Source organism: Streptopelia decaocto, assembly GCF_964273445.1.
Source record: "Streptopelia decaocto genome assembly, chromosome: 1".
In the NCBI taxonomy this organism is placed as follows: domain Eukaryota; kingdom Metazoa; phylum Chordata; class Aves; order Columbiformes; family Columbidae; genus Streptopelia; species Streptopelia decaocto.
In genome coordinates, this window is record NC_138663.1 from 17,268,067 (window position 1) to 17,282,415 (window position 14,349).

The window sequence follows — 14,349 nt, forward strand, 5'->3', positions numbered from 1 at the left end:
AAGCTTCTGGCCAATCTGTCTGCATGGTTCTTAAAATAGGTCTGGTCAAATTCAAATATAAAAGCTCATTTTGCGTCTCATTAGCTCTGTAGTCAATTAGTTAATTAGAAAGCAGTTGCAGACAATAGGTATGAAGCACAATCTAATTATTCCTTCCTACCCAATGCATGAAAAATTCATCATGATAGAGTTGCTCTACCTTTTAAGACAATGGTAATAACGGTGGAGTAAGTGTTAGCTCTCTCAATGAGCATCCAGTGATGTTCTTCAGAAGGAGTCCTTAATAATTTAATACACTTAATAATTTGCCTATAAATGCTTTTCTAAATCACAGTCTTTTCAAACCTGACCTTATGAAAAGCACCCAACCTCAAAGGTATTAAATACTACATACACACAACAGCAGCTATATTATATTCATGGTGTTTTCATGAGTTTTCAGGGGTTACTTGTAAGGAGGAGAAATGTAAACAAATGTAAGTTTTAGGGCTACCAAGGACAACATTTTCATGTATCATTTATTCACTGTACAGGAACAGCATCAATCCTGATCTTTTAAAGACAAAACTTTTCTTGACCTTATACACCAGATGTGCCTATTATTATTTACATTACAATAGCTCAGTGGAGCCCCTGATGTGGATCAGGACCCCTTTACACTGCAGACTATGCATATATAAGCTTGAATGATACTGCTCACAGCCCGTGTCTGTTTTGGAGGAGCACAGTTGCACATGTTCAGCTTCCCCCTGTAGTTCCACTACAAAGAACTGCTCATTCACCAGTAAAACAAAAACAAAACCCCAAAACAAACAAAACCCCAAACAAACAAACAAATCCCCCAAACACACACACACAGAAACAAACAAACAAACAAACAAAAACCCCACAAACCACAGAAAAAGCCCAAAACCCTTCTAAGTGTATAAAAATTGCAGTTAAGGAACATCAACATTTCATCTGGTGACACCAACAGATTTTTTTTTCAGATGTCATAGGATTTTGAGCGGGGGAGTACTGTATGAAGAAGAATGAAGTGATACACTGCTGGTTTCCTAAAATCTATCAGAAGAGAAGAATTTCATACATGCAAAATGCCTCCAACTATGAATTTTATATTAATATGACTGAACACAAATAACTGAAATTTTCTTATAAATGAGTAATACAAGATTACATGTTTTGGGTAGTCTCAAAGGCCCTGGGCAGAGAGCGCTGGCAAGGGGGAGCAGTGGTACTCACTTCGCAGTGTCCCCTGGCACTGAGGAGGCACATTTCCCTGGGGCTCAGGAGGGCAGGACACCACTGAGCCAGCTGCTGATGGTGCGGGAGGTGTTAGATTTCTTGTTGCTGACAGTGCTTTATTGTGAAGATTTAATCTCACCTGAAGTATTTGCTGTTTTTTCCATGTAAACATCTCAAAAGGCACCGAATACATCAGGATGGCTTTCGGCTATAGATGCTGGGAAACTTCTCCTAGCAACCCAGAATTCAAGGCCTAGACACTCTTTGGGTCACTCCTTCCCTTCTCTCAGAAACAGTCCAGAAAGAAAAGTCATCAGTTGGAAAGCTTTTGCCTGAAAATGTCATCTCTCAGCACCACAGAGCAGAGAGGGTAAATGTCGAACCCAGTCCCATGTCTGGACGGTGCTGCAGGACACCCCAGGGACGGGGACTTGGGTCATGGAGATGTGGCTACGCCAGCAAGGTGTCACTGCAGGGGGTCTCAGCATGGCCGCTTGATGCTGTCTCTGCCATCCGAGCATGGCAGGCAGCACTGGGAGACACAGGGCTCAGCAGCACACGGGTGGCACTCAGCGGGCTGGTGGCACTGTCCTGGTGGCACTGTCCTGGTTTTGTTAAAAACAAGTTTCTCTTTTAGTGAATTTGCCTGTCAGCTAAAGCTTTCATATTAGCTGCATTTTCCTGGGAAACCAGATACATGTTTTGGTAAACATAGCAATGGAATGCGAGGTTATTGATAAGGATGGATGGATGTACATCTCGCAAGAGGGGCAATGAGAAACAGGTGACCAGAAATTGACCAACAGAGTATAACATCCCATTCACGTGAATACTTCATATAAAAGTGAGAGATCACGAGGATCTTGTCCCTTTTCCTTATGGCCGACATTAGGAGAGGACTTTGCTAGTCATCCCTGAGAACTGAGGCTTAGTGACAGACTGAATCCAGCTCCGGTTGGCTGCAGAGTCCAGTCCAGGACTTCAGGTGCCAGCCCTTCATCTGCCGGAGCAGTTGCTGGGACTTTCAAGATTGGTTTTGTATATTTTGTATTATTTTCTCTATTTTTGTTGGTAGCATTAGTAAAACATTTTTAGTTTTTCCAGCTCTCTTCTCTCTGTCCTTCTTTCCCTCCCGATTGCCTGTCCTTAGTGGGAAGGGAGGAGAGGGAGGGGCTATAGGCGAAAAGAGGCGGGGAGAGGGGGAGGGGGTTAACACTACATCTGCCATGGTTTTATTGTCACCCTGCAATCAAAACCTTGACAGGCACTCAGCAGGTTGGTGGCACTCAGTGGGCTGGTGGCACTCAGCACACTGGTGGCACTCAGCAGGCTGATAGTACTCAGAGGGCTGGTGGCACTCAGAGGGCTGGTGGCACTCAGCAGGCTGGTGGCACTCAGCAGGCTGATAGTACTCAGAGGGCTGGTGGCACTCAGCAGGCTGGTGGCACTCAGCGGGCTGGTGGCACTCAGCGGGCTGGCACTCCTATCAAAGAGCAGCCTCTGGGTTTCTTTTCAATCCATCCTCCCGCCACCATAGATCCCCAAAAGCCTGGATTCTGGCATTTACTGAGGTCCCCCCACCCCTCCGCAGTGCAGTGTGGTGCTTCAGTCCCAAACACCAGGACTGGGCCTTTAATTGCATTTTATTCCATTTGCTGGTAATCACTGTGAAACCTGACCATCCCTTGCAGGGTGAGACCAGCCTACAAGTCTCCTCACTGCGGTATGTTTACAACAGTAATTTAATGCATTGAATCTATTTTTTCACCATGTGAGCGCTACACAGGAAGAGTGGAAACTTATTTTTTGTCTGATTAATTAAGGGGAATGAACCAGAGGAGGGCCCTGTGAGCCAGCAGCGAACTACCGATGCCAGGCAGAGCAAGAGGACCATGGGGAAGAGGTCAAGTGTCAGCCTTAGCTTGTCCCTCCAGCTCTGAAGAGTACAGTTCTTTAATTTTAGCTTTCCTTAAATATTTAGTAATGCAAAAATAAGAGCCTGCATCTAATAATATCCCCAGGATGAGGATGCTGCTTCAGATGTAGCATAGTGGTACAGGCAAAGACTTGGGTGAAGATCAGTACCTGGAGACCCAGGTCCTGGAGTGATGTGACTGTATAAATTTTTGAGCTATCATCTTCTGTATGAGTTTCATTACATCTCAGAGGAAGTCCCTTCCTTCTCAAAATGGGAGAGGGCTCATCAGCACTTTCGTCTCCTGACATGAATAGGAAGCTCTGTTTTTCCAAGGACATGGCTATAAGACCCTTTGGCTGATAGAATCAGAGATGAGATAATATGATTTACCACTTATGGCTGAAATTTGATGAGTCTGAAAAGTGGACTCAGTAGCAGGATGACCCAGCACTTTGCAGCTTCAATCAAACCAGAGAGAGGCTTTATCTGTCTTCCCAGATGAAGGAGAGGGATGATCACACGGTGATGACGAGGAGGACAAAGACAAGAAGAGCTGCTGGGGAGCAGGAACCATTTTTGGGAGGGCTTGGGAGGCAGGGCTGAGTACTCCAGAGGTCCTTGACAGGCAAGGAGCAGAGTGGGAGGTTGATCCTGGTGCCCTGGGGACTTCCAGCCGTGAAGTTTGTGAGGGATGGGGTGCCTGGAGGAAGGGCAGTAGAAGAAAAACAGGGAGGCACAGGAAAGGCAGCCCAGAGGGGAGACCAGGAGGATTTCGTTTTTGTTTTGTACTGTTTGTTTTTTGTTTTGTTTGTTTGTTTTTGGTTTTTGTGTTTTTGTTTGTTTGTTTTTGTGGTTTTGCTTGTTTTGTTTGTTTGTTTGGGGTTTTTTGGTTTGATTTTGGTTTTGTTTTTTTTTTTTTTTCCGGACTGACAAGATTAACTGAGCCTCAGGAAAAGACCTGAACAGTCTGGGGATTTGCTGTCTGAAGTGGACACATCCCAGAATGGGAGCTGTGACACAAAGTGCCAGCTGTGGTACCCTTTGTGGGGGGAGGCCCAGCATGGGCCTGGGGCCAGGCTAGGTAAGTCCCAGCTATGCAGTGCCATGTCAAAACCCTATTTTCTAAGCCCCTGAGGATCCTCTGCTGGCAGCTGCCAGGTCAGTGGCATGGAGATGCAGGTGACAGCTGCATTCACTCCCTTAGAATGACATAATGGTATGGATGGAAGGGACCCTCAAAGATCATCTAGTTCAACCTCTCTGTCAGAGACAAGAACTAGATCAGGTTGCTCAAAATCCTGTCCAAACTGATCTCCAAGACTTCAATGAATGGGGAAGTGCCCTTGCGCTGCTCAGATAAGGTTTCTGTGCTGAGTGGACATGTAGGTGACAACAAACCATCCATCTTCAAAAAAGTGGCTGATATCCACCTACAAGTGGGCCACACAGATGGACCAGGTCATTATTCTACAGCTGTCAAGTATGGTTTTGCCTTCAGCTCACAAAGTGTTTCCCAAATGACAGTGGGTAGGTACTGCTCCCTTCCTTTCTGTCTGACTTTGGAAAAATCGCAGTGAAGCATCTGATCTTCACAACATCTAGAAATCCTTTGGTGCCCAGAAAAAACACATTACTTCCCTGTTTCACCAGAATGATTTGCTAGGGGCAGACCTTCTAAAAGGCAAAAGAAGGTAAGAAGAAAGGTTACTTCACTAGGTAAAAAAATGGCTGGATGTCCAGGTCCAAAGAGTTGTGGTGAATGGAGTTAAATCCAGTTGGTGGCCAGTCATGAGTGTTCTCCGGGGCTCAGTATTGGGACCAGTTCTGTTTAATCTCTTTATCAATGGTCTGGGTGAGGGGATCAAGTGCACCCTTAGTAAGACTGCAGACGACATCAAGTTGGGTGGAAGTGTGGATCTCCTGGAGGGTAGGAAGGCCATACAGCAGGATCTGGACGAGCTGGATCATTGGGTTGAGGCCAATTGTATGAGGTTCAACAAGGCCAAGTGCTGGGTCCTGAACTTGGGTCACAACAACCCCAGGCAGCGCTACAGGCTCGGGGAACAGTGGCTGGAAAGTGCCTGGGGTAAAAGGACCTGGGGGTGTTGATTGACAGCAGCTGAACATGAGCCAGCAGTGCGCCCAGGTGGCCAAGAAGGTGGCCAATAGCATCCTGGCTTGTATGAGGAATAGTGTGGCCAGCAGGACTAGAAAAGTGATCAACCCCTGTACTCAGCGCTGATGAGGCCGCACCTCGAATCCTGTGTTCAATATCGGACCCCTCACTACAGGAAAGATGTTGAGATGCTGGAGAGAATTCAGAGCAGAGTGATGAAGCTGGTGAAGTGTCTGGAGCTCAAGTGTGATGAGGAGCGGCTGAGGGAACTGGGGCTGTTCAGCCTGGAGAACAGGAGGCTGAGGGGAGACCTTATCACTGTCTACAACTGCCTGAAAGGAGGTTGTAGCATGGAGGGTGTTGGTCTCTTCTCCCAGGTAGCAAGTGATGGGACAAGAGGAAATGTTCTAAAGTTGCACCAGGGGAGGTTTAGCTTGGATATTAGGAAAAATTTCTTCACTCAAAGGGTTATCAGGTAGGAACAGGCTGCCCAGGGAAGTGGTGGAGTCACCATCCCGGAAGGTGTTTAAAAGATATGTAGACATGGCACTTAGGGACAGGGCTTAGTGGTGGACTTGCAGTGCTAGGTTTACAACTGGACTTGATCTTAAAGGTCTTTTCCAATCTAAATGATTCTAAGATCAGGAAGGTCAGCGATGTGTCAGGTTTGCCGATGTTCCCTACTGGTGCTTATAAATAAAGTGCATGCTCTCGCACTACAAGCTTGTGATGCCCAATACAAAATTCAGTGTGGATTTTTTTTCTGTGTTTGCTTTGCTCTAAGAGCAGGTGGTGCTGAAGCTGTCAGAGTGATGGAGGAGGAAAGCTGGAGGGAGCTGGGTTGTCCTCCCTTGCTACACATAACTGAAGAGAACAAATATTTGTCATTAGCTTGTGACTGTTCCAACCTGTGTATGAGGAAGATTCATACTACTCAAAGAACTGTGTAATTAAGTGCTACTAATCCCCCAAACTCCCAGTGTAGTGGGATCATCTTAGTTTTAGGGAGAGATGCAGCATGTCATATTCTGCTCCCACAAGTACCTAAGTTGCGGAGTATGGAACACAACTTGCAAGAAGAATCAAAAGAACTCAAATCTCTGGGGTCTAAACACAGAAGAAGGAACACAGCCTCTGTTGCTGCCTGAGGAAAGCACTATGCTTAGAGAAGACAAACTCAAATGGAGCCACATTCTGCCCCTGCCACGCTGATGCAATGGGAATAAGCCCTTCAGCACCGGGAGGAGTGACGCAGACTTCAGATAACTGTCCCTAATCCTCCCTCTGTTCAACTGCACAGTTTTGTCTGCCTCAGGGCATCTCCAAGACATCGGTAGAGGAGACAGCCTCCACTTTCACCTTCAGAACGATGACGCTGGATGAAGCTAACGCCCACCATGCAACGGAATAAAAACTCTGCTGCAGAATATGCCAGTGGGAGTACGCCCACATTAGCACTGTGGTTTTGACCAGTGCTGTCAGGCAGAAGAAACACTGGAGGGAGAGTGAGGACGGCTGAATACAACGTTCAGTCAGTGGCGATATTTAACTGTCTTCCATAAGCTTCAGGGATCTATGCTTTCCTTATCCCCTTCCTACAGGAGGCAGAGTGAGAGGAAGGATGATTTTCCTGTTTTATTTCTAACCAGAAGATGAGAGGGGGTGCATGGGCCGCTCCTTGACCACTGGTCCTGGGCATGAACCAAGTCCCTGAGAAGCTGTTGGTTGAATTTGCCCAGCTTGGTGCTGCTCCTGCCATGGCTCAGTGAAAGAGAAGCACAGTCAGGCGCCTTAGGATATCAGCCCTATGACACAGGCAGGTAAAGCTGAAGCTCTTGAACTCCAAGGCTGTTTGTAGGCTGTACTCACCATCTCCAAGCAGCAGAGAGACAACCTCTTCCAGGACAGATTTGGGAAAGGCAGAAAACTTCTGTTGTGGCAGCGCTGCAGGCAGGACAGAGATGCATGGCTGATGCCAGGTGTCTGTGAAAACTGCCTGCAAAACCTACACTCTGTTTCTTTTTTTTTTCCCACACAGGTGATTTATCTTGCTCTGTGGGATTCAGAAACAAGTGCTGAGTTTTTCCCTTCAGCAAAAAGGTTTCCTGCAGGGAAGGCAAGGCAGCCCTGCCAGTTGAGTGGTCAGCGAAGAGCAGAGCCACAGGCATAATCTTCTCAAGGGGCTCTCTGCTGCTCAAGAGGGCACAGGCCGAGTTCCGGGCATGCTGCTTCTGTACAAACCCTGCTGACAGGTGGCTCAGGCAGAGTCTCTGCCTTAAAATACACAGAGAAAATAAAGGAAAGCTCAGAAGGGCTGTAGCTCTGGAAGGGCTTCTGGCTGCGGTGTGTCCCCAGCTCTGCCAAGCATCAGATCTATGCAGAGGACACGTCTGTGGCAGCCTCCAGCATGCTGAGCTGGACCAGACACAGTTCAGCATCTCCCAGCACAGCAGCCTGATGTGATCAACAGTTAACAGCCTGCATACAGCTGCTGGTGGGAGGGTCGGAGATGTGACATCCTTGAGGATGCAAAGGGCTGGATGGGTGGGTCTCTGCTCCCACTCTGCCATATCCTTCCAACTACAAACTCACTAATTTCAGATATTAGTCTTCAAGGAAGGTTTTCAGGCTCCCTCTGTTGCAAAATGAGAGAAATGTGCATGCCTGGGGTGTAGGTCACTTCGTCCTAGCACAGGTCAGCTGGCTTATAGCACGGAAATTGCTCTTCGCTCCAGTGACAAGAGATACCAGCACCTGCACTAGTCATCCAGGCAGAGCCGAGTAAAGCAAAGCAAAGTGGATTCATCAGTGCTGGGTTTTTGCAGCTGCCAGTGAATCAGTGAGGGATTCCCCTTTCGACTGCACCATAAGTGCTCAGCCTCCTCCCTCGCAGTGGCGTGATGAGCGACCCTTTGAGGCCTTTTCACCTGTGCTTTGTGGCGAGGGGCTTTGAGACAGATAAAAACCTAATTTCTTCAAGTTTAATCTACTTCTGGAGACAAGGGCTCAGAGAGAGACAAAGAACTGGTAACTCCTTGCCTGTTAGGGAAGAGCTGGTCAAAGCTGCCCGTGGGGAGGAGCAGAAGAAAGTGGGAAAGGCTTGAGGAAACTTTGCAGGAACAACTTCAAGCTTGACAGAGACCTGATGAGGCCAACGCTTGGCTGGAGAAGCCGAAAAGCTGTGAGGGACAAGCTGGGATACAAACAGGCATTGGCACTGTGGTTTCATGTTGACTGAGCAGGCTGCAGCAAGGGACACCATGCACGTGTCCAGAAGCAACTAGAGACTTGCAAACAACAAAATGGAGGAAGTCACTGGGCCCCTCTCTGAAAACTTCCTCAACAAGCTGAGATTGTCAGTGCTAAATCAGAGAGGAGCATCCATAAAGTCTAAGCTAGAGGTGGCCAGGTTTACCCCCACAATCCCTCTGTGGTGAAGTGAAACAGCCACCACCCCCTGCCTGCTGGGTCCTGCCTACAGCCTGCTGCTATAGCAGACCATGAAACGTGGGAGTAGGGGTCATGGACAACACCCTATAGAATCAGAGAATCATTTAGATTGGAAAAGACCTTTAAGATGATCAGGTCAAACCATTAACCTAACACCGCCGACTCCACCACTAAACATGTCCCTACACGCTGCATCTACAAGTCTTTTAACACCTCCAGGGATGGTGACTCAAAATTTCTTCAAATAGTGTCTGGTACAATTGCACTAGATAAGATACAGTCTTATTCTGAGAACTAAACACAATGTTACTACATGAAACCAGGTGAGCTGAGATCTGCAATACTGCAGCTTTTTATTAACTACATGGACTTAACTGATTAAGTTGAAAACCTAATTAGTTTCTCAGGAAAGATGACCAGCATTTCACTGGGATTAAGTAAGGGGTACACTTAAGTTCCTTAGATTATTTGCACTCTGAGGAGTGACCTTCTTCACTATGACTCCAAACATTATCCAATCTAATTCCTCCAGACTTTCTGCAGCAAGTTTGCTCTTGAGCTGGGACAGTTGGATGAGCTTCCAGTTTGCCATTTTCCTCTCAGTTTCAGCTGATGAAACCTGGGGGTTTCTACATCAAGTGGAAACATGTAAAAGAGAACACTAGTTTTGCCTAGAAAACAGCCATTTTCTATGCCGAGCAGACCAAAGCATCAGGTATAAATCTCCGGGCAGGTCAGCAGAGCCTGGGACAGGGCCCCCGCTCCCCCAGTGCCTGGCAGGGTCCCCTGGTGGGTGTGCTGCTCCTCGCCGTGCCCCTGCCCTCCTGCCAGCCTGTCCCTGAGCCGGGGAGCAGCCTCTCTGGCACAGAAGCTGTTTTCTGTGCTGTCGAGACCTGCTTCCATTTGAATTTATTTTAGCACTGCTGAAATAAAAATAAAATAATTGGGATGGATGACTTATTCTTGTCAGTTTTATTTCAGCCCTGACACAAGTTGGCTGAGTTTCAATGAACCGACTTATACCAAATACTGCTCTGCTGTATCCACAGCTTATCTTTATCTACAAGAAGGAAAATACCTGTCAGCAGCAGGTTGAAGCCAGCTCACACAGGAGCTGCTGGAAGGAGCTGCGTGTGTGTGTTGTCCTTCAGGATCAGGGCTTTGGGCTGGATGGCAGGTGAGTGTATTTGCTATACCAGCCTCCCTGTGGCTGTCTCACTGACTCAGCTTGTCAGGACAGCATGGGACCTGTTTCAGCTCAGGCTTCAAAACCCAGATGACAGCACACCCCTTTCTGTAAGGACAAGGTGCTACCATCTTAGATTTTGTGACTCAGCACCTTGGTGGAGGTGTCTTAGCTGGCTGGCTTGAAAGAGAGAACTGAGCCTTAGAAGAAGAAAAAGGACCTTTCTCACCTTGTTAAAAATAAGTAAATTCAATTCTTAGTGAAACCTCACTTAATTATAATCTGAGAATCTAAGTAGGATCTCATACTGAAGCTTATTGAGCACAATGACCAGGCATCTAGCAAAAAACCACAGGATATAATACTTGGTGTGGTTTAGACAAAACACATCCACATCTTAAATCTGGACTGTGAGTGCTCAGTGACAGAGCCAGGGAGATGCCAGTATGGGAGAAGAGCAGCCCTGCACAGAGAAATGCAACCTGACATGTGTTGTGCCACGAAATCCCACAAGTGACCAGAGATGCCAGCTCAACCACATGTCTTTAGATAAATCTTTTATAATATTCAGTCAAACCTTATACCTAGCTGACTCCAGGGGACTGAGAAGACTGTCTGATATTGCTGCTACCTCTTTCGGGTCGGTCTTTGTCCGACAAGTGCAGGAACGCTACATAACTAAGATAGGGAGAGGACATTATTCTCAGTGCTAAAATAACACTGAGGGCTTCACTGTTAAACTGCCTTCAGGGACAGGCAAAAGATCTTTTATGAAGATTGAGAACAACACAACCAACAGATGCTCCTATTACTAGTGCTCAGATCTTCAGATCTAGCTAAGAAGACTTCTGTTTTGAATTTAGAATGAGAAGTGGAGGTGTGCAGGTACTTAGCTGTGTTTAAAAGATATATGGGATATTTAAGTAATACTGTAGTGCTTAATTTCCAAGGAGCCCTCACCCTTGCTCTGCTCCTAAATTGACTCCTTGTACAAAAATATTGGGAAGTGAAAGTGTGCCTGATGCTGAGCCTGGAGGGGATGGCAATCACTAGGGAATCGACTCCTGCTCCAAGTCACCTCTACCTTTTCCATTAAGCATTTAAGAGATAACAGAAAAGAGCTTTTAGGGTACTGACCTATTATTCCTTACTTCAGAAATACTTGCTTCTTCTTTCATGCATTTTCCCTGATTTCTTTTTTTTCCAAAAATCTGCACAACCTCAGCAAGCCTCAGGTTAGGAATGGAAGTAATTGCAGGGCCAGAGGTTGGGAGCTGGGAAGCAGGTGCCTACAGGCAGCAGTTCCTGTGCTCCTCCTGATAGCTGGTGGCCTTGTTTCAAGCTCTCTTACCTACTTGTGGAAACACAGAGGAAAGAAATCAGGGATTTTTCGTTTCTGAGCTACAGAATTAAGTGAGCAGTGGCTCAGTACTCTTGCTTTTCACAAGACATCTCACTAGAGAGAAACGGGAAGAACATCAGGCTTAAGTTATCAGTACAAAGTGGTTCAGCCTTGTATAGGTATAGGCACAGATGCTTTGGCATCTTTGTGCCCAGAAGCAAAGCTGCAGGTATTTAGGTTGACTTCACATTCTTCCAGGTCACTTCCAGAGCTCTTGCCCACTCAGGCCTTGGCAGGTGTGTAGCTGGGTGTTGAAGTCATCCACAGGCAAGCTAAGCCCTGGAATTCTGGAGAAAATATGAAAAATGTGATCCAGATGGTAAATTACAAGCAAACAAACAAAAAAAAACCCCAAAACCCCCCCCCAAAAAAAAAACAAAAAAAACAAAAAAAAAAAAAGAGGGAAAACTTCCAAAATATAAGTATTCCTTTCTGAACAGTCTGAGCTGACAATTCACTCACGTGAACAGGGCACTTGTGGCATGAATTTCTGCTCTGCCACTACCTGTCAGAGGCTCCTTGCCAGGGCCAGCAGGTCTGGGCTGTTTGTGGGGATGCTGCAAGCCTCACTGCAGCTGCCAGGGTGGGATAAGGCTTCTTCCTGCTGCTCCTTTGTGACCAGTGTAACTTCGTTATAAAGCAGAGAGCTCCCCTTGCTTGCAAACTTGCATCTATTCAGCCTTTTGTTATCAAAATTCTTCTTGCCATCTATGCATTTCTAATCCCTTTAGAATGTGGCTGAGCTCTCGGTTGCTGTGATACCCTTTGGCATGGAGACCCTCGTGTTCATTCTTCATGGCGTGCAGCTGCTTGCATCAAACTTTCTTCTACCGCTGTTCAGTGTTATTCAATATCCTGCCCTACAAATGCAGAATATCAGTAGTGATTAGCTTATGCCAGTGAAGATGCTTGCTCTGAAAGAGAGATGGTGCATGCAGTGTCCCATGATTCCTAAGAGCTCTATCTTTTCCATTTAAAGATACTTAAATGCCAGAAACAGCATTACAGGCATATGTTCAGGGAACTGACAGAATCAGGGGTTTGTAAGAACTTTTGTCCCCTTGTATTTAAAAATTAAGAAGAGGCGTGATGAGAAGAGGCGCGAAATGCCTGCTGCTGAGCTATAAAGGTTTCTTTGTGATGAATCATCCGGGCTAAAAAGAGCCCTGGCTGTCTCCTGCAAAGTGGCCAGGGGCTGCTGGTGGACCCCCCGGGCCAGGTTTTGTTCGCCCGGATCACCTACAGAGAGAGGTGTCTGGGTCCTCTCACCATAATGTGAGCTGCAAAAGAGGTGGAGGGATGGATTTTTATTTTCTTATTTTGCTCTCCCACTGAGTTGTCCACTTAAAGCCGCAGTTTGGGCCAGAGTGCAGGTCAGTATGGGAGCAGTACGGGCTTAACACAAGTTCATGCACGTATGACTGTACAGACCTGGCATGCGGGGTATTTGTGAGAAGAGAGGGAGGGATGATGCATCTCCAAAGTCAGCACTTGGATGTGGGTTTTTATTACCTTGACGAGAAAAGGAACTGGCAGTGGGATAAACACTCATCCCAACAAAGTCACCTCCCAATGAAAGCAGCCGTCTACCAGCAGCCCCTGCTGTCACAGGCTTCCCACTTCGCTAGAACTGAGCCATGTCTCAGAAAGCTTCCTGCAAGGGCAGGTTCTGTTGAGATGGAGCAGTTCAACAGCCTGTTTCCATTAGTGCCCAAGAGATCAAGCTTCCTGGGAACCCCTGAATACTGCAGCACTCCAAAGAAACAGCAGGCCTGCAGAAATGGCAACAGGAGCCTCTAATTTCCTTCACTTCAGTGAAACTGGATGTTGTGCACTCATGCTCCCTTCTTTGTTGGTCTTCCCAGACTGTCTCAGGTGAAGAGAGGAGAGCAGGTGCTTATACAGGCAGCACTTGTGCTCTCCTGTCTGTAGCTATGCTTTTCAGAGGCAGCCTGGTATTCAGCAGGACGTCTCCTAGCACGTGGGGCCAGTTAGGTCAGAAGCATCTTCTGGTTTATTCAAAAAGTTGTGCTCGATGCTTTCTCCAGTGTTGGTAAATATGGATGTACTTTATATAAAGAATGCTCTCCCATGCCTGCACAGGAGGAGGTTCAATTGGCAATAAATTGGAGAGGTGCACTGAAGATGAGATGTTCTTCCTGCCCCAAGGCTGGATGTATGCAAATAATCTGTGAGTAGCCACAGTGGCAGCAAACTCAACCCAAGTCCCTGCAGGAGGGTGACTTTATCCCCTTATAGGCAGGTGAATTTATTTTAAAGCAGTGCTGATTTGACTCACGTTCATATTCTCGTAGCCACAAGCTCATGAGATGGGTGTATCCAAGCCATCTGTCCTGCAAGCAGACACCAGGAGGCATGTGTCCATCTTTGCAAAAACTCTGAGGATGAAGGACGGTACTATCATGTCCTCATCACGTTTCCTGGGTTTCCCTTAGACTGGTGACCACGTGCTGGCTTTGGATATGCCATACTGGCAGCACCTACACTGTCCATCCTGCTCCACCTCTGGGGGTTACCAGGATTTTCTCCCCCTCTTGGTTTCCTGCACGTTGTGTGTGCTGGCATCCTGGTGTGCTCCTCAGCGAGGTCCCACCAGAGCCTGCCACTCTTTCAGCATTCACTTATAGTCTCCTGCCTTTGGCCCCTTCTGGTGCCTCACACCAAGCCGTTGCCATTCCCTCCCCATTCTTATCAGTCTTCCCATTTACTATTATAATCTTCCTCTGTCTTTATAAGAAAGTTAAATCTATAAGAATTTTTTTCTGAATGAATTCTGAAAGAAAATTTTGTTGGGGGAATTATAATTATGGACATTAAAAGGCAGAAAATTGTGTATTTTTTTTTAAAATCAACTGCTTCAAAGGAGAAAATGAGAAATATCTTTGAGAACAGCTCTCATTTATGTGAGAAAGCAGAAGCTCCATTCCTCTCCCTTTCTCACGCCATCTGTGTTTATTAACTCTTAACTATTTTAGAAACAAAACATCTCTTACATCTTTCATGTAAACCAG